The 22383-nt window shown below is 44.0% G+C and overlaps 1 protein-coding gene across 1 annotated transcript in view; it reads right to left on the reverse strand.

Annotated features, from left to right (window-relative positions):
- DOCK5 (dedicator of cytokinesis 5) overlaps window positions 1–21886 on the reverse strand; it is a 116148-nt gene extending 94262 nt beyond the window's left edge. The window contains exons 1-2 of the mRNA XM_051640884.1: window positions 21536–21886; window positions 19957–20064 (exon numbers count right to left, since the gene is read on the reverse strand). The gene's annotated coding sequence lies outside the window, so the exon portion shown is untranslated. The remainder of the gene's footprint in view (window positions 1–19956; window positions 20065–21535) is intronic.
- Between the last annotated feature and the right edge of the window lie 497 nt (window positions 21887–22383).

Raw genomic sequence — 22383 nt, forward strand, 5'->3', positions numbered from 1 at the left:
GTTATCATTCTATGAAAGTACTGATATCTAAGTTAAAAACAACTTCTGCACACTTGACCTATTGATTCCCCGAGTTCAGCTCAAATGCCTAAGATGTATTTTGCAAGCCACACCATCTACTTGGCTCCTAACTCAGTTTTTTACCTGCAATCCTTATCTGGGGTTTAAAAGCCAGAATTTATGGCAACGTGTCTGTTACTTCTCCCGGATGTGATTAGCTGCTCTGTCAAAGTAAGATGATGCATAAAGGTTCTTTCAGGAGCAGTGAAGCTCAGGTACTAACTCATTTAAGGCCCTGTAAATCATGCTGGCAAGAAGCACAATGATACTGGCATTAAAGAAAGCATCTGCATAACCCCTGGATCTTACTAACTAGGTATCCTGCCTGCCTAGTATTTTCTGAATATCATGTTATAGATGCCTTTCACTGCTGAACTCCTCAAGTCTCAGCTATGCAGGCTCTTAGGCAATTTTCCTTGCATGTCCTTGTCCTAAAAAGAAAACCAAAACACCTAAAGAAATTGCATGCCATTATGTATTTCAATTTAAAACTGTTCAGGAATAGGTCAGCTAGATACTGACTGGTAGAGAAAGGAGTATATAGCATAAAGGACAAAGAATGTGGTAGAGAAAGAACAAACCTGCATTGGACAAAATAAATTGTCCTCTTTTCTGCAAGTCTTTAGATCTCCTTTATTCCTCTACAAAAGCAAAAGGATTCTGCTCTATGATACCCCAAGGTTAGTTGATGGACTAAACCACTACTGGACTGTTGGTCTCAGAACCTGGAATAACGTGCAGCCCTTGGCACCTGGTCCTCAGAACAAGCACTCAGAACTGGAAGATTTATAGCTGGGTACATGAAGACTAAATCAAAACTGAGATGTCTACGTTACACACCACTGGTTCTACCTACTGGGGGGAAAAAAAAAAAAGGTTGGGGGGACAGTGAGAGGAGAAAAAGCAGGAAAGAGAAACAGCAGTTATTTCCAAAAGAGCAGAGTGGCTTGGTTTACTGACGTGTGAGACATGAGGTCAATTTGCTGTTGTCTAACAACACAACAGTGTCATGTTCTGCTGTCACTGGTGATTGCTGGACAACTCAGACACTGGCACCTCTGCAGATGTGCCACAGCCAGCCTAGGCAAAAATCAGCTGGTGAAAGACAAGAGGTGAAATCTCTCATGATCCTATCCTTGCAAAACACCCTTTAGCTAAAACCAAAGTAAAGTCAGCAGGATTTGGTCCATGGTGTCTTGGTATTAAACATTTAAATCCTATAGGATGATTAGGAGGAAATTCTTGGCTGTGAGGGTGGGGAGACCCTGGCCCAGGTTGCCCAGGGAAGCTGTGGCTGCCCCATCCCTGGCAGTGTTGAAGGGCAGGTTGGATGGGGCTTGGAGCAGCCTGGGCTGGTGGGAGGTGTCCCTGCCCATGCAGGGGGTTGGATCTGGATGCTCTCTCAGGTCCCTTCCAGACCACACAAGTCTGTGATTCTACAAGTGATTCTTGATTTCTCATGTGACATTTTATACCTTACTTACAGTGCTCCTGTGGCCTATGCTCAGATAAGCCCTTCCTTTGAAAAAATCTCAGAATCTATAAAAGTTCAGGCTGAAATGTAATGTACACTGGAGCACAATGACTCAAAGCAGTTGTGCTTGAGAATTAGTATAAAAGCAGCCTAGCAAGAAACAACCTCTCTTCCTCAAAAGCTTCTCCTTTCATGTTGATTAACCCACCTGTTATTAAAATGAAGATCAATCACAGCTACAGATTCTACTCAGAATTCTCTCCCCACAACAGTTTCTGCCACTGTTTTGCATTTCAAAGGAGCACATTTGTTATAGATGTGAAAGAGTAAATGATAGGAAGTATTTGCTGTGGAAAACAGTAAGGACACTGAGGTACATAGAAATAAGCATCACTGAGCACTGGTATATAATAAACAGATATTTAGAACACAGGTTAATTTCATGTCTGTGGACCTCAAAGATTGCTGTTACTGACTTGAAAGCATTGCCATGACAGCTCAAAGATTTCCAAGCATTTATGACCCTTCCATAGGAGGCCTGGGGTGCACAGAGGTGTCCCCCATCCCACAGCAAGGCTCCTGCTGACTTAGTGACTTAGTAACAAATTAGGGGCATAAATATTTTTCTGAACTGGGGGGAATTGTGGACCAAAGCTCCCAGTAACTAACAGATTGGTGAGGATTTAAATATCCATAGAAATCCATGCAGAGTCCCACTTGCTTTACCTACTTTAGGATATATTATTATGTTGGGACATTGGGATAAAGATGGAGTTAAACACTTATGGGTGAGATCCCAGGAAGCACTGGAGCCTGCTTTCTCACAGGGATACCACATTTTAAGGTGGGATTGTAAGGAGGGACAGTAGCATCAGTTAGTGGATAGCTGAAAATAACAGCCAGGTTCAGGCTGGTTTTCTTTACTGCACTACTTTGGGCAAAAGTTCCTCCATTATATACTTACTATATACATTTTAAAACATTACCTCTGTGGGAATCTCTGCTTGTACAGTTACTCATACAAAACGTCACAAATTTGTTTCATTCTCAGCTTTTTAGTACCATCTTGTCATTGGAAGGAGCCTTAAGAGTATTAGTAGAATGTCAAAATGCAAGTCAGTAAGTGACAAAAAGAGAGACATCTTGACAAGAATAAAATGTACATTTTTGTACATCAAATACAAGAAAAGAAATCATTATTGTGGCATGTTACAAGATCCAATGAATTGTTCACCTCTGTTACATCTGCACTGAGCCAACACTGCTTCCACCTAGCCCCTTCAGGATGGGAATCAGGCAAAATAATGAGAGTTAATTGCTTTGCCAGTGTGTATTAGGGCACCATGTTCCATGGTATTGATCAGAGAAGATGGGCTAAAATGGGTTTTTCTGATGTGAAGCTCTTTTTGCCTTGTGCAAAGAACAGCACAGTAAGGAAAGCTGAGACAAATTCCTGGTTGTGCCACCTCATCACATGGAAAAGTGTTCAAACCAATGCATTCCACCAACAGTCTGAGTGAACAGGCCAGCTCTGACACCAGAGAGCTGAGATACAGAGAGGCACTGGTTTATTTTTAAATCACATTTGCATGCAAAAATCACAGCTTGCAGCCACATCTGCTGAACCTGCAATAGCAGTTGCCCTTGTAATGGGATCTGCAGACTTTTAAAAACCAGTCCATTGATCAGCTGCAGGAGTGAGGGATGTGATTCCATTTATTTAGGTAGTTATTTGTGCCTGGAGCAGCACACTTAATCAATGAACACTGGCAAAAAAGGATGATAGGGAAAAAGCAGCAATAATCTAATACCAAAGACTACTTCTGTGCACAAACACTACTAATCAGATTGGCCTTCATGACTGCCTAGGATTAAGTTTAACCTTAAATATGACTCCAAATTACTAGAAAGGCTGCAAGTAATTATGTTGTAGACAGCTTCCTTCTTGACATTACATATTATCTCTACTAAGGAGGTACACTAGAGTCTAGTCCTAAATCAGGAAACCAAATGTGAGATACTGAATACCTCTTAAAAACAAGATAAGCTGGCCTGAAAAGAAGTAGTGTGAATTGGGCCAAAATATTCCAACAAAAAGCTTTTGAAAAAAGCAGTATAATCAAGTACCTAGAACAGGGGTCTGCTGGTAAAAAAATCTGCATTTTATTCCCAGCTTTTGGAAGGTAGGGACTAATTAAAGGAGCCCTAGAACTCTTGGAGCATGTTTTACTCTTTGGGCAGGTAGGTAGACTAGTAATTAGGTCACTGTGTGAGAGAAGCAAAGGGAAAGTCATGATACCTGCTGGGGACTTCTCAAGGGGTAACTGTTCAGTAGTCATTTTAGAGCAGAGATTAAATGCTGTAAGCCCAGCTTACCTCTCTGTGAAGCAGTGACAAAAATGTGCAAGGGTCATTCCTGGTGGCTTTGCATCTCTTAAAAAGAACAGCAGCAAACCTGTGCACTGAAGACATTACCCAGTGCCTGATACTGGGCCTTATTCTGCTGCATTTCCAACCAGTGGCAGAATTCCTGCTGGATGCAAAGGTGGCAGATTGGGCTCATTAGATTTCAAGTAAATTCACAGCAGCAAAGCCCAGCATGATCCCCTCCCCTCAGCTATTGTTCATGCTGTAATCAGGCATATCCATCACACAGCTCTGCATCTGCCTGTGCCCTCTTTCCCTCATCCCTTAGTCTGCATGAACAATGGATGTGATGACCCTGGAAGTCACCTCCATATGAGGCAACTACAAATGGGAATATGCCTTTGTTCATAATTTATATTATGGTGTGGACAGGGCTGAGGTTAGCATATGGCATTTGCTAATGGACCCTCCTATCCTACATTTCTCACAGGCAGGTAATTTAATAGAGAGGATGTCTATATCCCTTAACAAATTGAATTAAAAATGTTGCAGCAGCTGCACATGTAATAGAATCTATATCCTCTTCAGCAACCTACTTTATTAGGGGCTATTGTTTTAGGCAGCAACAGAAAGTGTATAAGGAAAGATGTGCAGAATCTGGGACAATGGAGAAGACAACACCTGCCTTTCACTGTAACACCATGTATAAAAACAGTTAAATGCCCTTACCTTGCCTCTGAGGAATGTAGCTGTCACTCACCTGTCTACTCTTGGGTTGTTTCTAAGAGCCATTAGTTACAAATCACAAGAACAGGGCATTTCTGGGGTAACAATGTAACTAACAGCTGCATTACAGACAGTAATTTTCAAATAAAGGATCCATATTTAAGAGGCCAAGCTCTGTCCTGTCTAGGAAAAGCAGAATGTCAGCACTAGTTTTCTAAACTTATCTGAGAACTTCATTTCATTGGTTTAAAGTTGGATCTGCAAGCAAAAGCCATCAGTAATGTGCAACATCTAAGTAAGTGACAAAGGGATTCAGCAATCCCTGTAGGTTCCTTCCTGCTCTCCCATGGACACGCTCAGAAAAATCACTCACAGCCCTCAGTGCACAGATCTCCAGGAGTACAAACTTGCTGAAAGATGCATTGTGGGACTCCCAGGAACGTATGAAAGTGTGTGATGTGAGTAGCTGCCTTTGAAATCCATAACTGTGCTGTGCCATTGCAGGGCTGTGAACAGAGGACACGTGCTCTGAAGCTCTGTCAGCTTCAGACACCACAAAGGTGGGAGCCAGATGGTTCATGCTCTGATGAAAAGTGCTCATTAACAGGTGAACATTCTTTTCTACAATCAGGCTCACACATACCTTTTTAAACTGGATGTACATGACAGTTTTTCCAAGCTCTACTGCCAATATAGCACCAGATGCAGAGAGGTGTAACAGATAAAGATATTAAAGATAATAAAGATTGTTGTACCAGGTAATAACAGATCTTCCAAGACAGCAACCAGCAAACATCTCTTGCTACAATTTCAGCCAACACAGGACATCCTGTAGGTGGCCACCCTACCCCTACAACAGCTTGAAAACAAACAGTTGTAGTTTCAACTACAAACAGTTGAAAACAACTCTACTACCTGCTGATGTATCTGTTTCATAAACCATTTTAATGTGGCCTGTAAGTGAAGCTGCATACTCCTGGGTTTTTCCCCCCAAGCTTCCAGGACAATCAAGAGCTGGCATAAATAATTCACAGTATGTTACCAAGAAAAGCAGCAGAGCTCCAGCACTTACGTAGCTGCCTGGATGCAGTTATTAGCCCAGTGATGAAACCTGGAAGAGCTGGATCTTGAGAAACACTGGCTGGAATGATCTCATGATGGAAGGGAACGTTTGGAGAATCAGAAGACAATCTGTCTAAAGCAAACAGAGTTGTGCTGAGTCTCTGTATTTATTTCTTGCTATGACAATAGAAAATTGAAAGATTCACCCAGCACCCCAAAGGAGCACCCAACTTCTGTGAGAACTGATGTACAAGTGTCTGCCAGACTCCTGTCCTGCCTGGGTCAGGAGCTCCAGCAGCAATGAACATGTCTCTGTGAGGGGAGTGCTACTGTCTGGAATAACAACGTCATGTCCATAAAACAGAGATGACTTAGATGTTAACACACAAACACTCTCTAACCTGCTGATAGGCAGATCTCTAACTTTGTATTGTTAGTTCATGCTTCCCTCCTTTCCAAATGAAGTATCTACACTCAACCACCATGTGCCTCCTGATGCCCTTTTACAGACACCCCAACCTGTGTCATGCTTTCACACACAAACCATCTGGGATCCAATCTGAATTCTGCCTGCTCTCCGACTCCTCCCAGTTGCTCTGTCCTGTCTCATACAGATGGAGCACTGTAATGAAACCCATTAGATCCAAACACATGCAATGAACCATTTTTACACACAGTTCCCAGAGAGGAGGTCTCTGGTGTGTGGGTTGCAGTGAGATGTGTGTCACGGGGTAAAGAAACCCAGAATCATGGGATGGTTTGGGTGGGAAGGGACCTTCAAGATCATCTCATTCCAACCCCCTGCATGGGCAGGGACACCTCCCACCAGCCCAGGCTGCTCCAAGCCCCATCCAACCTGCCCTTCAACACTGCCAGGGATGGGGCAGCGACAGCTTCCCTGGGCAACCTGGGCCAGGGTCTCACCACCCTCACAGTCAAGAATTCCCTCCTCATGTCCAACCTCAGTCTCCCTCTCCCAGTTTTGATGCATTACTCCTTGTCCTCTCACTACAATCCCAAGTAAAAAAATCCAGACATGGGTGAGACTGTGCCACACCTCAGGTCAATTTTCATATTCTCTTTCCTTTCTGACCATAAAAATGGATTTATGATTCATGGACAAAAACCCAAACTACTTCTGAAATTAAAGATTCCTGTAATGAAAAGTTATTATTTCTACATTCTTATTCCATTTCCAGACCTCTGATCCCATGAAGTGTGGAAGTCAGGATGTTAAAGGGTACATACAGCCCCCATGAGATGACCACATCTGTACTGTTCCACAACAAAGGATGGCACCGAATCCTCAGACCCCAACAGAATATGAAGCTTTTTCTAAGTTCAGTGAGAGAGGCTACAACAAACATGGCCTGTTCTGCCTCCTGCTCACTCCCTGTTCACATCTGCCTGTTTTGCCATTTAAGTGCACTGGGCTCAGGGATTTCCATGAGCCCCATCTGTAATTCCCAGCCCAGAAGCCAGTTCAGTCTGTACGTGTGAGCACTTCTAACACAGGGTGCAGCCAAACCTCACAAATCTCAATCTGTATTAGTGGCTGGAGCAAGGGCTCAGATGGCAGATACTTATTCCAATTATTCATGGGATGGCAAGCCAATTTTGTGCCTTGTTAGGTAAATTACTCCTTTAACAGGATGGGTTTATGTATCTGCTGTACTAGCCTGGGGAAATAAAGAGTCTTCATCTTGCACGTAATCATTCTGAATGTTGACAGATTGCAGGAAAGACACAGCAAGTATTTTACATTTGAAAGACACCAATCAGATTCTTTACCAGAATCAATAATATTGACATTATGTATTAACATAAGGCATTTACCAAAATGTCATCATTTTGCAGCAGTATCATTTTGGAGCAACTCATGAGGAGCCCTTAGGTGCCCATGGTCCTTGTAATAAGCAAATGAAATGGGACCAAATTCAGAAGACACTGCCAGTACCACTTAAACCTCCTGTAGCTAATATTTAGGCAGGAGAATCCAAATGCCCTTTGAAGCTGAGTAGTATTTGTGATGCATCTTGAGATCTGTAGATTAGAAGCTCCAGAATAAGACAATGTTTTACTCTATTATTAGTCAATCAAACAGAGAAACACACATTGAAATGAAATTGCTGGGAAAACCTTGATGCTTCCTCTATTATTTCTTTTCCTCCATCCTTTAATTCTATTTCTGTGATAAGCTATTACATTTCAAGAGCCCAGTCTTTAATACTCCTTTTGTAGTTACACAAAGTGCATTAGGAACGATCTGCCCACCAGCTACCACAGAAGAGTCAGAGGCATCAGTTCCAAATGTTCCAAAGCAGTTTGCTGAGCTCAGAGATTTTAATATTAAGTGTGGGAGGAAATCAGAGACACACAGGGAAGGGAAAACCAGCAGCCTTCCTACACACCCTCCTTATTCATTTGAGTAATCTCCTTAAAGCTAGTCAAATGAAATCTTGAAGCCTGATGTATCTGATGTTACAGACAGACAAAAACTTCTGTCTCTACAAATAACTTGATGAAAATGGCAGGACTTGACCAAAAAAAAATTTCCTAATTCCAGGTCTCCACTCTAACCCTCTCATCTTCCTACAAGAAAAATAACTCATCCATTATGGAACACCTACCTACCCCTCAAGACATGCAGCCAGGAATGGCTGAGCTAAAAACAGATCTGAAAAAGGAAACAATAAGGATGTGAGCAGATTCTGGAACACAGGCTGAGAAAAAGGAAAAAGTTTTTCCTGCATCTGACCAGCAGCTCACTAGGAGCCAGAATTTCAGAGCTCAGAAACAAGTTCTTATCCTTCTAGCAAATTCTGTCCAAAAGTCATGTGCCCAACCAAATTAGAATTAGGACTTAGAGATTTAGAGGAGGTCTGTGCCAAACTGCTGCCCAGATTGAGATTTGTGGCTAGCAGTGGCCACTGGACTAAAATGCTAGAGTCAGAAGCAGAAGGGACTAGTGGTCAACATTATTTTTATGTGTAGCTCATGTACCCTGCTGGTCTCACAGCTATTTTAAAGATTTCAGGGCAGGAAGAGCTAATGAGCCAGATTTATTGTGGGACTGGCCACAACTGGTCTGACTTTGTCCTACAAGTTGGAGGAGGAAAGAGTGATTTTCAGTGGTTTCTTAAAGGCTTAATTGTTTCTTCCTGCATCTATTTCACCATTTAAGGCATTTTAGAATTAGTAACAGAGTGATTTAGATTGGATGCTGTAAACAGTACATAGGGATAGACACTACAGGAAGGGCATCAAGATATAAAGTATATTAATACATAAACTGTAGTTTACTCAATAAATCTACAAGTCTTCTGGAAAAAACTGTGCATGATCACTTAAAAGGATCATAATGCATCATAACTAGACAAGGTGTGACTGAAATAACAGCCACCATCATTAAATTTCAAGACCCTGCTTTAAAATATGGGAGGGCAAAAGAGCTTCTGAAGTCAAAGTTAAGTTTTAGGTTTTTTGTTTTGTTTGGGTTTTTTTGTTTGTTTGTGTTTGTTTTTTTCTTTTTATTATTAAATATAGAAGTTCTGAACATAGAATCATGAAATGGTTTGTGTTGGGAGGGACCTTAAAGATCATCTAGTGCCAACATCCCTGCTATGAAAAGGGACACCTCCCACCAGCCCAGGCTGCTCCAAGCCCCATCCAACCTGCCCTTCAACACTGCCAGGGATGGGGCAGCCACAGCTTCCCTGGGCAACCTGGGCCAGGCTCTCACCACCCTCACAGCAAAGAATTTCTTCCTCATGTCCAGCCTCAATCTTCCCTCTTACAGTCTTCATCCAATCTCCCTCATCCCATCACTTTCTGCTCTTGTCCAATGTCCCTCCCCAGCTTTCCTGGAGCCCCTTCAGATACTGAAGGCCACTATGAGGTCTCCCCAGAGCCTTCTCTTCTCTAGACTGAACACATTAAAGCACGATTTAAAAATAGTAAGTATGAGCTAATAATAAAAATAAATATGCAGTGGTAATATCTCTTTGTAATAATACAAAGGAAGGAAGATTCTAGGATAGTGCAATCTAGAGCTGCAAGACATGAAGCAAGGAATCAGCACCCACTGACAAGAAAGCTTACTCAAACAAGCACTTTGATTTTCAGGAGACTAGGAGCCTTCACTTAATAAATTCCCATCTGGTACTGCAGATTTCAACTGCCACTAAAAAGGAAAGGACAAGCATCAAAGTGGTGATGCAAGTTTTTTCCTCTGCCAGCTGTCAGTGTTCACTCAGCACCCGTTTCTTCCCAAGCCCCTGCCTCTGTGCAACAAGCACAGCCCTGCACTGAGACCCACCTTCCCCCTTCCTATTTTCCTGCAGAGCATCCTCCCCAGAGCTCCACGCTGGGCAGCTTCTGAGAGTGTTACTGAGGTGTTCTGCAGCAATCCCCGAGGAAAAAGAGGTTAAAGGCACAGCTGGTACAGCAGGCACAGAGTGCTTTATTGCTGCCTGTTCCAGCAACACACAAAAAAACCCGTTTCCCCGCCCCAGCCCTTCTTCCAAGAACTGTCTGCCCGATGGATAATCATTGCTGATTCAATGCCCTGGAGGGCTCCTTTACAGAAGAAAATTGCTGCAGCATTCACTGTATTCATCCAATATCATTGCTGCTCTCTGGAGGCACAGAAAGATGCGTTACCAAAGGAGAAGGAGATTCAGCATCACCTCATGACAGCTACAGTGAGAGATTTTTATTTTAAAGCAACGGGGAGGGGGGGAAGGGGGGGAAATGAGAAAGCAAGAGAGCAAATAAGAAGTCAGGCTAGAGGAAAAGAGGAGTCTGAGCTGCCTGCCATCGGTTTCACTGCGGGGGACTAGGAAAGGCTGTGAAGTCCAAAAGGAGGAGCAGGCGCTGCAGAAGTGACTCAGCATCCTCCTGCGGCAAGAGGGAGGCAGGGCAGCAGCCCCCGCCCTGCAGGGAGACCCCAGCCACGCCAGACCCCTCCCAGGAGAGCTGCTGCTCTCCTTCTACCCAAAAACCTCCCTGCAGAAGCCACAGCTACCTCCACAGCCTTCCAAGAGTCTCCATGGAGCCCGTTCCCTCAGGCCTGGCTCCAGGGAGAGCATCAGCAAAGCTGCACCGGTGCCAAACCAGAGAGACCCTCACCCTCCCCTGGAGCTGCAGGAATGTCAACTCCCACGCTGCCATACCCAGCTCCTACTCACTGAAGAGCAGCAGAGCAGCTGGTTCCTCTTCCCCTCCTGCACCCCATCTAATTCTCACAGAGCTGTGCACCACTGCTTTCAGAAAAGTGGGGAAAAAAGGGCCAAATAGCACGGAATGTCCAGACCCACACAACTGGAGCTGCTCCCTACAGGGGGTAACACATGAAGACAACCTGGGAAAGGAACCTCGTGCTCTGACAGTCATCCCAGAGCTGCTCAGTGTGCAGGAGCAAGCAGAGAACCTCATCCCTTCATGATCACCAGTGGGAAACTGGTCTCTTCCCACTGGAAATGGGACCAGTTCCTGTGGGGAGAAGCTCTTGCTGTGCACAAACACTGCTTTGCCAGCTTGGCAAAGGCTGCAGGAAAGTGAGGGAAGCCACTAGCTCACGTTCTGCTCAGTTTGCCTCGATTTCCCATCTGTTTCCAACCTACCTTTCCACTCCTTATTTAAAACCTTCCCCTTGGGTGCTGTTGATTTTCTTTTTTTTTGAGAAGTAAATGGACTTTTTTTTTTCTTCCACCTCTCCCCAGATTTTACCTGGCCCTTCTCTAAGAACACTTAGGGGAAAAGAAAAAACCTTCCCTAGGAAGAAATGGTTCTGATCCCATGGATCCCCCAATCACCCCACTTTGTTGCATCATTTTTGGCCACTTTGGGGAGAGTTTTATGTAGCAGAAGCCACCAACACTACCTCATGGTGTGAGGTCTGGAGGTGATAAGGCCACTGAAAACTTGTTAATTTTATGGAAAAAACAGGGCAAAGGAGGAATGCCTGAACGAATGCTGCTGAGTTGGAAAGGGAGACTTGCTCTCTCCAATTCTTTTCCTGCTTGCAGCAGTCAGGCTTCTGGCCAAAGTAGCCTGGGACCTGGTAGCTCCTCCTCTATGCGGGCCTCTCCTCCTCCCTCCTCTCTCTGTTTGAAAGCTGGTGCAGTGTTGAACTTTTGCCAGGAACTGGACCTGCTGCAGAAGCAGCAGCTCCCACAGGGAGGAGGGGAGAAGCAGATTGAGTAATGCCTTCTCTAAGCTCCCCTTGACAGCAGCTAGTAAAGCAATCCCTTCTCCCTCGTCCTTCCCCTCTCTGCTTATAGCAAGCCTCTGTTAATCCATACATTCCCACGACAGGGTCCTCCCATCACCTGGCTGCAGTGACAGGCAGAGGACACTGCCAAGGGCTGATGGAAGTACGTTTGCTCCCCTCCTTCTCCATTTACAAAAGGTCAAATCCCCCCTTACCATGTCCCATCCCTCCCTAAGGATGGGCAGAGAAACTTCACTGAAGTTTTACCCTGGGGCAGCACCCGTCTCTCTTGCCATCCCTGACACACCAGCCCTCATGCGGCAGATTCCATCCTAAAAACTCCAGAAGAAAGTTTCTGCTCCCTTTCTGCCCTCCCTTCTCCCCCTAAATTGCAGCTTCATGGGGCAAACTCCCGACAGGAGGCGCTGGAGGATACAGGGAGCACCAAAGTCCTGCAGTCTGACCCCAGAACAGCAAACCCAGAATTAACCCTTCCTGCAGCCTTTTCCCTCCCTTTCCACCGTGCCCAGCATTTCTCAGTCCACTGCAGGCTTCTGGGAGGCATGGCAAGCTTCCTGAAGGAATGATTTAGGTCAGATTATATGGATAGTAACTCCGCCCCTCAAGGCAAGCCCTAGATGCAGTTGCACAGCTTGGCCAGCCTGCATGAAACCTACAATGCATTGGGTTTTGTCTCAGAACACACCACCAAACCTCAGGGGCCACTGAACTGAAAAATCTGCCTCCTGTCTTACTCATCACGCTGCACTACTCTAAGAAATAACTCCTCCTTTCCTCCCCCCCCCTCAGCTATCCCACACACTGGCATTTTGAGGAGACAGCCCCAAAACCCACCTTCACCTCCCTCTGACTCTGCTGTGCCTGCAAATACAGGCATTTGCTTCCTAGTGGCTGTGCAGGGCTGCAGGAGCTGCTGTCCCCAGGGCTGCAGGAGCTGCTGTCCCCAGGGCTGCAGCCTGACAGAACAGCTCCTCCTTCTTCAGCAAAACCTGCAGGCTCACAGCATCGAATCAGTTCTCTGAACATCTGATCTCCAGACTTGCTGGTCTTGCTCCTTTGCTCGGATTAGGGGAAGAAGGAGCACTGCCATGCTCACAAATCCCTTCCATCAACACAACACAAGGAGCGTCCCCCGGCCTTACAGAACGTTACACGTGTCCCTAGATGTTGTGGATAATGTGACAGTTTCCTCTTTGCTATCTTTGTGTACACACACAAAAGACAGATTAAAAACAAGTTGCATGTAGCCACCCTTGAAGTTAAAAAAAAAAAAAGGAATTAATGAAACTGCTTTCCATGCTGAGCATGCAATGGGTATAACAAACAAACTAGGCATCTTTTCCTGAAATCATATAAAGTTCTCTTGAAATCTTTTTTCCAGTACTTCATAAGCACCAGTACATCTCAGAGCTTGTACAAATATCTTCACTTAAATCTATCAGAACAAAAACCTCTTGGTTTCATGGTTTAGATAATTACATACTAAGAAACCTTTGCTACAATATCCTGTCTTCTGGTCGCTTCTTGTTCCGATCCAATAATTTTGATACTCACACACCAGAAAAAGAGCATTGTTCAAGGACACATAACCACTATGCTCATGTGCAGCAGGTCAGAGAGCTCTTTCATCCCATCTGCAACCAGGCAGAAACCAGGAGGCAGTGAGAATCCACCCATAAAACCCTTTGCTGCAAACAAGTAGCTCTTACACTGCTGCCCAGCTGTGTTCCTCTGCAGTGCACATCACTGCATTGAAAGGTGAAACAGGAGTTTTCATGTTTGGCTTCAGTATTTGAAATATGCTTATGACAGCTTCACAAGCATCCTCTTATGGCCTCCACCAACAAAAAGAGAGACAAAAGGATACATCTGGCTACCTCATCTTTCCTAATCCCCTGTCTATTCAGAGCTATTCTCTACAGCACCATCTCCAGTGCTGTATCCTACCTCATAATAAATGGCCAAGTTATTCTCCTTGAAAAGCAAATACCATTTCTAGTCAGTTCTGATGGCTGTGTTTGTAAATCAGCAGACCCTAGAAGACTGATTTCTTCTTTAACTGTGGAAGCCTAGAAACTGCACTCCTTTCAGCTGCTGCAGGAATTTTATCTCAGTTGCAATGGACCAGGTAGGCAGATCTCCCACACCTCTATCAGATAATTACTGGGGGCAGGACAAGTGCACATTTCTCCATTTCTGCTGTGAGACAGGAAGCAGAAAATCACTTAGAAGGTAACACTTAAAACCATCTGCTCAACAGCCACAACACCCCAGTGAGACTTCAGAGTAACTAAAATGACTGAGTAGCTTTTGGCAGTGCCAAATAAACAGACTGAGACTAGTTAGTTATAGATGCTAATTGCTCCTGAAGTTATTTCAATAGTACGTTCCTCTTACACAAGAGAAGCTGCAAGTTTTTACTCACCTGATGGCTTTTAAAGGGCCCAAGTGACAATGCAAGTGCTGCCAAATCTAAAATTGGAAAACCTTAAGGTCCAGATCTCCAGAAGAACATAGGCACCAAACTCCTATTGGCATCAATCAAATAGAGAGGAAACATACCCTGGGAATATGCCTTATGTTGTGAGGAATGTGGAAGGTCCAGAGGCAGAAGGCATTGCTTGATAACTGCACAGAGCTCCCTGAAACACAGATCATGTTCCAAAATGTACCAAAACAGACTCCTCCCAGGCTGAGCTGATTCTCCCACACTCTGGGACTACCTGTATTTTAGCCTTCACAGTCATAGAAGGCAATGGCTGTCACATAACAATAGATCTGCTCATTAAGACCCAAGCCTGGGAGCTTGTCAAAACTCCAAACCCTGAAAAATCACATCTTTATTACTTAGCAATGAAAGACCACAAGATCACAGATTCATGGAGTGCTTTTGGTTGGAAGAGACCTTAAAGATCATCTAAATCCACCCCCTGCATGGGCAGGGACACCTCCCACCAGCCCAGGCTGCTCCAAGCCCCATCCAACCTGCCCTTCAACACTGCCAGGGATGGGGCAGCCACAGCTTCCCTGGGCAACCTGGGCCAGGCTCTCACCACCCTCACAGCACAGAATTTCCTCCTCCAACCTCAATCTCCCCTCTTCCAGTTTTAATCCATTCCCTTGACCTTTCACTACAAGCCCTCAAGATTTCAGGGTTCAAGTTTTGAGCAATTCCCTTTTCACTCTCTCACACTCAAAAAGAAGAACCAAACCCAACAGCAGCTTCAGTGGAAGTCAGCTATTTCTATTTCTCAAGAAAACCCTGCACAAATAATAAAAAAAACAACCAGCAACTCCTCATCTGCCCTTATTACTAATACCAAGAACTCACTTGAATTCTCACAGCTCACATATGCCAGGGGAGCCTCTCAGTCAGGCTGTATAATTTATCATTTAATCTATGCATTAGAGAGGTACAAAGCCATTTTCTCTCCCAGAGGAGTAGTGCCAGAGCTGGAACCTCTGCAGACCTCTGCAAATGTTTCAGTGACACTATATTAGTGTAAAACCAGAGCAATGGGCTGCAGTTCATATTCTGTCCCACACATGCATAAATCCTGGACTATCATCCTTAATAACCAAATACGATTCCAAGAACACGATGCAAGCAAGAAGATCTGAAATGTCTTTTCCAACCAGAATTATTTGGTGTGATCTGATGCAGCAGGTTGGGTGTGGTGGCTGCAGAAGTTTAGTAATTTTTATTCATACACTGCAGAGCTGAGCAAGTTCAGCTCACTGCTGTGAAAAGTCAACCAGTCAACATGCTGCAATACAACATTCAGACAGTTTTATTGCTCACTTTCCTCCTGAGTTTTACGGTCAGCACTATATGCCAGGCTCTTAAATGATGGTCTGCTTCTATCTTGCTAAGAAATGCTTGCACATGTGCACGGGGGAAGATTAAAGCATCCCAAAAGGCAGAGGTGGTTTTGTGTACACCCCACATAAATTTTTTGCTCTATATCCAGCAAGGAGCAAAATCTCTCCAAGGTTTAAAGAATAAATTAGTTCTAGGGCAAGTATTCCTCAATTGTTCATCCAGATTCTGTGACTGAGGGAAGAACTGGTAATCAGAAATGCAGATTATCCTTAAGTTCCCTGCAGACCACTGATAAAAGCTTTCATGCCTTTTAATTGTGCATGCAGACAACAAACTCTCTTTTTGACCCCCATTTTAGCTTTATTGTCATTCATACTGGAAAGTTTTTGGAAAGAAACTGTCTGTGACTGCATCCTGAGCCTTTCATATGCTCTCAGCTGTATGAGAAAAGCAGCCTCCTCTGCTCACGGTCATCAACAGAACTAACTTCAGCTGGTGCAGCCCATGAGTAGTCAGCAGCAACAGGAAAACAGAGAGATGTTCACACTAGTTGCCTCTGGATGCTGCTGCTGACTCGAGTATCCCAGCTTCAAAAATATGGAGGATATTCAATTTCTCCTCTTATCATCATCCACAGTTGCTCAAGCACAAGTTCTTACTGCAGACATCCCTCAAACAAAACTAGATACAAAGTAATTTTCCCTGAGCATTTAAAAGTTTGCAGTAGCCAGTTTTTCCCTGAGCAACTCTTTGGGGCACACCAGCACCTCAGGTTCACTTTGTTCCTTCATGTTCAGGTAGTTCACTGACTATTTTAAGTCTTTAACTGAGTCCAGAAGCAGAAAACACCACTGTATAATGGCCCAGGGAAAGGAAGATTTGCAGGCATATTCAGCTGCTCCTACAGATAAAGATACACACATGACACAAGGCATGTAACTCACCTTTTCCTGCAAAAGCAATTATAACAAGCTGACATTTTTCAAGGGAATTTAAAGGAGTTTTGTGTCCAAATTCCTTTGAGATTCAATGGGAATCAGTCATTTAGAGATGTGAAAATCCCACTTGAATCATTATGCTTGGTATCCATCAGATGTGATGGCAGAGCTCAAACAACTGCATTAACTTCAGTTTAATATTTCTTTGAGAAGGAATGTGGCAAGAACAGTATTTCAGAAACACTGAAGACTGAAAACTGTTGTGAATAACATTTTAACATGGTGAGAAAGGTTTCCAAGATAAAAAATTTAAAATGTAAGGACTTAGATAAGCCATTGGAAGGGAAAAAAAAACCCACCATGCTAGAGGTTAGAAATGCCAGCAAGGTAAGAAGACAGACATGGATTCTGTTGCTTTCTTCCAACCCTGGCATGTTACAGCCATGAGGTACCTACATGATCTGCCTATCAGCTGTTCCATGATGTGCCATAAGATGTGATGGTCTGATGCCAACCTTGCACAACCCAGTGTAAACTGGATCTTGCAGCCATTAAGATTGATGAGATAATTCTAATGAATAGAGAGAAAAAAAGTGTTCTGCAACTCACCAAATCATGTGAGGATGGGGAAAAAGGAATCCCTTGCAAATCACCAGCAGTTGATTCAGCTGAGAACTGGCACAATTATTCTTTTGTTCTTTATGGCATCATAAAGTACCACTTTTTCAGGTGACAGCTTTAAGACAGGTGAAATCACTCACAAGGAGACAAGGAAAAGATGAAGCTCAGATCCTCAGGCAGCCCTAAGTGGCAGGACTTCAGGGCAGCCTACAGCCCAGTGCCAATTTACAGCAAGCTCCTGATGTGGTCCTTGTCTCTTGAGTCTGTCCCCTTCCTTCCACAGTGGCAGAAGACCCGTGTTCCAGGCAAGAGACTTTGCAAATGAGTAAATGATCTCTCTTCAAACAGGCTGAGTGGGCTTTTTCAAACCATGCACATTGCTCTGCAGCTGGCAAGGTAGGGGAGCTTTCTCTCATTTGTCCAAGAATCCTTTTTATCTTTAATTGCTGGAATCAAACAAAAGCAGAACATCTATTTAATTGATTCTGGGAGTTAAAAAACTAATTGTTGCAACTGCAAGGAGGGATCTGCCATCAGATTTGGTAGCTTAGTTTGGAGTCCTGATCCAAAGAATAAACAAAGCTAATGAATTTCTAATTAAGCATTCATTAACAGAACTCAAATGAAAGAAGTGGCTGGCTGTTTCCTCTAGCTCTTGTAATCAAGAGACAGAACAAGCTCAACGTGAGCAAATTAATGTTCCTGTGCTCAGCAAAACAGAAATAGTCTGAGCAATAATAAAATAATGAAAGCTGCTCAGGCACAAACAAAGCAAACAGCTGCTCAAAAGAAATAGACTAAATACTTACTAGCATTTCTTCTGTGTTTGCCAGATACTGGATTTCAGTCCTTGCAGACAAAATTCTGCACAGGCTTTGAGAGTTCAATTTAGTGTTGCCTCCTATTGAAGGGGCTGTTGGGAAGACAGGAGGCAGACCTCCCAAAATGGGAGACTCCTTCCAATTCACAGAAGAAAAATGCAGCAGGATTAAGAGAATAATAAGATGAACAAATAATTTTAATTTGCACATCTCAAAACTAATTTGGAGATTTTTATTTCATTTTAGAAATAGACATAAGATCTGGATTCCTCATTTCCTAACAAGGGAAAGAACACAGAACCCATTACCTGTGCTACTGACTTTCCAAATATTCCCCTGAGAGGCAGAGGGTCAGTAACACACAACAGCAGTTTTCAGTGTGTTCAGCATAGGGTCAAAACTTAGACCAGATAGATTCTAGCAGACATGCTAGAAGTTCTAGCAGACACAGGCATGCTGTGCTGCATCCCCACAGCACTAACACTGGCACAAAGCTTTGACTGCTACACTGGACCTGTTCCAGCTTCCCCCTTCTCCTTCAGACCTGCTCTGATCAATCTTATAAATAAAAAAATCAATCAATTCATCCATAAAACACGGTGCCACAGAATTACAATATGCTGGTTTTTGCAGTAAATTCATGATTACAAAACACTGGGAAAGGAAATGGCTTAATCATACTTTGTAGAGTATCTCTCAGCTGTCTATTCTGTGACTACAGGTACCATGCCTGGATCAACTCTTTCCATGTCCTTTATATATTGTATAAAAAAATACAGTGTTGCACAACACATCAGAGGGATGTGATATTTTCAACACAGGAGGGCCCCTTTTCCCCACTCTCAGAGTTGTGCCTTGATAGAGTAGAAACAACTTTTAAAAACCCCAGATACAAGCAAAGCTTTAGCTTTTCTGCCTTAGGACTGCTGGGTTTCTGCAAGTTCAAAATCAGCAGCTACAGCTCTTTTGATGGTTCTGAAAGAAGACCAGGAGGAGACAATGAAGACTTCTTTCTGCTGTACACCTCAATGCCAAACACCCCTGATACACTTTCTACTGGGGAAACTGGTTTTTGATATGAAAAAAAAAAAAGACAAACCCCACTAGACTTCAGTGCCCAAGTGTTCTGCAGCACAGAGGAATTTTCACCAACTCTAGTTGCACCTAAGTAACTTCTTAGTGCTCAATGAGGCTCCAGAACAGGACTCAGACCTTCACTATTCCCTGAGCAAAAGCCATTCCTAGACTGAGTACAAGCTAACTCAGAGTATGTAGCAGAGGAAAACACACAAAGAAGAAGATGCTGTCATGGAGCTGCTGGCTTTTGCTTATGCAGCAGTAGCATGTGGCTGCCCAGCTGCCACTTTGTCATGCCATTACTGTTATTTCTTATAATTCACCAGGATAACTGGCATTTTGAACATGAGCTTGGGATTCTTCTCCTGAAAGGTTGTTAGATGAAATGATGAGGCTCACCCCTAGCTAAACCAGCAGGAGAACAGCAGGTAGAAAGGGACATCACATCTTGCTGCTGGGTGACTCAGCTCATCCAGTGCCTGCCTGCTTGCTCCAACACAGTCTTAAAGATGAGACACACAGGGCAGACCCTTTCATTCCAGTTGGAAGCCAGTTTTCATCCTGTTCCTCTGCTCACTACCGTGGCAAACATTTCTCTAACAATAACATACCAATGGGATAGGTTTTTATGGCAAAAGGGAATGGGGAAACTGGAGTCAGCACTCTCCTGTGCCTGGAAATACAGGTTTCCAGAGCAGGATGCCTTCAGCAGCAGCTTTCTTTTCCTTCTAGTAACAAAGCTTAGTCCTTACCTCTGAGTCACACTCCAACTCCACACAGCAGGGCTGTCTGCAGACACACTTTCCCATCCTCCTGGCACACACTGCTGGCAGAGGGGAGGACTTTTCCACTCATTTTCCCTTTTTTTTTTTTTTAAAAAAAAAAAAGTACAAGGAAGAACATTAAAAGCCTAGAACTACAAAGCTTATTTTCTTGGGATATCATGGGGAGTTGTTTTTAAAAGCTGAGATATACTCCTTTATTAATACATGGCACAATAACTGATATCATTAATAATTAAATCTTATGCTCAAATTGAATGTAGGGGAGAAAAGCATAAATTCACTGGCATGAAACAAGGTATGCCACTTTACATTAATTAAATGTTCCATAACAATTTGTGTTTAGAAGCTCACTGAACCTTTGACCAAGCCCACTGTGAGTCTTTCCACTGCTACAACATCTATATTGCTCCTTTCTTCCCTGTGTTCTCTGCAAGCTACACAAGAAACCTATTTTGGGCCAACATCCAAATCAATCTCTGTTAAAGCTAAAATTTATTAGCACATAAAGCTATACCTGTGCTGCTGTACTTTGCATATTTGATGTCTGAATAATGGATAGTTGATCTAACATGCATGAATGCAAATGCTACTGACATTTAAATCAAATTTTGAATAAAATTGCTAGTAGAAGCCTCACTTTCATTGCTTGTAAATGGAGAGCAATTCCATTCATCCTCCTGAGGGCACTTTAGATTTGCAAAATAAAATCTCACATCAGCTCTACTGGGATAGTGACACATAAGCCTCCACTACCTCTTAAAACTGTTCATTCCATGTAGCTTAAGCTCAGAAGAAAAAAGGTGTAGCTCTGCCAGTCATTGCCCTTCACAGCTTAATATCCCTCCTATTCAAGTATCCTGAAAACTATGGGAACGATACCACACGACAGGTAATATTCTGTTTGAGATCACTGGAAGATGCTAAGAAACATCAACCCTGCTCTACCTTTGGTAGATGATTGGTAGCAAGCAGACACACACCTTTGTGCCACACATATTGCAGTATCGTTGCAATTAGTGGCAGGCACACAGATTAACTTATGTATATGACTGTCTTTCCCCCTTCTTCAGGAAGAAACTAAGCACTTCTGTGGTATCTCTCTCCTAATAAACGTCTCCCAACCCCCACTTACATTTAACTCCTTCCTCAAGAAAACTTTTGAGGAGCTCGTTCAGCAACAAATCTGCCCTCCTGACTCAGGGAGACAAATTATCATTGCCCTTTTGAGCATCCAGTCTGTAATAAGTATATTCCTAGATCACTTTTGATAACTCTCTGCTACACAAAGACTGTTCTGTTTTAATCAACCAGTGGCTAATACTGTGGGTACCTGTGGTGCAGTCACCTAGTTTTACTCTCTGTTATTAGCCCAACTAGGTAAGGATAAATACTCACTCCTTATGGTCCAAGTCTCAGACAGACTTACCTCTAGTGAATCTCAAGGAACAGAGGAAGCAAAGCAAGGTAACTAGGTATTAACATATTCTGGTATGACTGTGAACCACACCAACTTGCTTTTTCTTAAGATTTGTTTGCATGTAATTACCTGGTTATTAGGAACACTTGGTGAGGAGAGCAGGATCTCGAGGAGCACACACACCATGGAAAAGCTGCAAAATGAAGGGAAAAAAGCCCCCCACGTTGCTGTTTATGCACACACTGAGGTGCAGAAAGGGTTGTGGGTCCCCCCAGCCTGAGGCACTGGGATTCCCTGAGACCCCAACCACAACACAGGGCTTCCAACAACCCCCCCCAGGGCCTGCCCAGGGTGCCTGGTGGGGAACGGGAGGAGGAGGGAAGAGCAGAGTTACACACAAGGCGGGAAAGGGAAGGAGGAGGGAAGAGGAGAGTTACACATGAGGTGGGAAAAGGGAGGAGGAGGGAAGAGGAGAGTTACACGAGGTGGGAAAAGGGAGGAGGAGGGAAGAGGAGAGTTACACGAGGCAGGAACGTTGGGATGAGGGAAGAGGAGAGTTACACACGAGGCAGGAAGGCTGGGAGGAGGAGGAAGGAAGAGGAGAGTTACACATGAGGCCGGAAAGGTTGGGAGGAGGGAAGAGAGTTACACACGAGGTGGGAAAGGGGAGGAGAAGGGAAGAGGAGAGTTACACACAAGGCAGGAAGGTTGGGAGGAGGAGGAGGGAAGAGGAGAGTTACACATGAGGTGGGAAAGGGGAGGAAAAGGAGGGAAGAGGAGAGTTACACACGAGGTGGGAAAGGGGAGGAGGGAAGACGAGAGTTACACATGAGGTGGGAAAGGTTGGGAGGAGGAGGAGGGAAGAGGAGAGTTACACACAAGGCAGGAAAGGTGAGGAGAAGGAGGGAAGAGGAGAGTTACACACCAGGCAGGAAAGGGGAGGAGGAGGGAAGAGGAGAGTTACACGAGGCAGGAAG

This window comes from Apus apus, chromosome 26 (genome assembly GCF_020740795.1).
Source record: "Apus apus isolate bApuApu2 chromosome 26, bApuApu2.pri.cur, whole genome shotgun sequence".
In the NCBI taxonomy this organism is placed as follows: Eukaryota; Metazoa; Chordata; class Aves; order Apodiformes; family Apodidae; genus Apus; species Apus apus.